The sequence below is a fragment of the Pseudophryne corroboree genome, chromosome 1, assembly GCF_028390025.1.
Source record: "Pseudophryne corroboree isolate aPseCor3 chromosome 1, aPseCor3.hap2, whole genome shotgun sequence".
Lineage (NCBI taxonomy): Eukaryota > Metazoa > Chordata > Amphibia > Anura > Myobatrachidae > Pseudophryne > Pseudophryne corroboree.
Genome location: NC_086444.1, coordinates 355429744 through 355430870, shown reverse-complemented (window position 1 = coordinate 355430870; position 1127 = coordinate 355429744). Strand labels below are relative to the sequence as shown.

General features: G+C 36.6%; 1 pseudogene; it reads right to left on the bottom strand.

Moving 5' to 3' along the window:
• Window positions 1–738: 738 nt before the first annotated feature.
• Window positions 739–857, bottom strand: LOC134941792 (5S ribosomal RNA; annotated as a pseudogene).
• Window positions 858–1127: the final 270 nt, after the last annotated feature.

Sequence of the window (1127 nt, the reverse complement as noted above, 5' to 3'; positions counted from 1 at the left end):
GTTTGATAAAATATATTCAATACTCTCTAGGATAAATGGTTTTAAATCCAAACCAAAACTCTCTCTAAAAAGTATGCAGTTGCCTCTAAACCATGCTGATGGTCTATGGTCTATAAAGTTGTGACATCTGCCGTCACTAAGGTAAAATCGGGCAGCCAGTTAATTGAGTTGAGTTTGAGTCTTTCAAATATGACTTACAAAGGGAGAGAACAGAAGGCTCTTGTGTGGGCGCACTCTTAGGAAAAAAAGTTGATAATTTGTAACAATTCAGAAAGTTTTAAGACATAACTTTTAATAACATTGGTAAAACGAAGATACCCTTCCCAAGGATCGATGAAACAAATAACAAATTCGAGAAAATATTAAAATTGTTCTGGTTATTTCAAAGAGTATTTGGAAAGGTTGTAGACATTGGATTGTCATACCCCCATTTCCCCTGACCAGTACAGGGTTTCTGTATTGATGGAACTGGGGGTTGGTCAAAACACAGTTTTTATAAGGAAAGTCTAAATAAATAGACTGTAAGTAACTAGAGTGGTAATCACCAGTCACCACTCTAAAGATTATACACCTGCATTACATACAAATGCCATATTTTCAGGCAAAATTTGTAGGCATCATAAGTCAGTCAAAAAATTGTTAAATATTGCAAACACTATGATGAAGAATTACAGATTAGAATTAGTGGTGATACTGCTGTTGGTGTTTTTTATCACATAAAGGAGGAAATTAATTCCTGCTCTACAACACCAGGTATTCGCAGGTAGTCACCTTTCCTGATACTAACCTGGCCCAACGCTGTTTAGCTTCCAAGATTGGACGAGATCGGGCGCTGACAGCGTGTTATGGTAGTGGAGATTTTATGTGTACACCAATGAGAGTGCACCTATATAGGAAATAAGAAATTGAGAAAAATAGAGAGGAGATAGAGAATAGGAAAAAAGTTGGTGAAAATATGTGGATCTGCTTTCCACGTTAGACCCGGTTCAAAAGTTCCCACTATTGTGGTACAATGTTCCGGGAATCATGAATGAGAGTCCACGAAATTTGTGATTAAAGAATATAATAACCAGTTGGTTGGATAGCGCATATATTTAGGCTGATAACTTTAGCAAGATAATACAGGG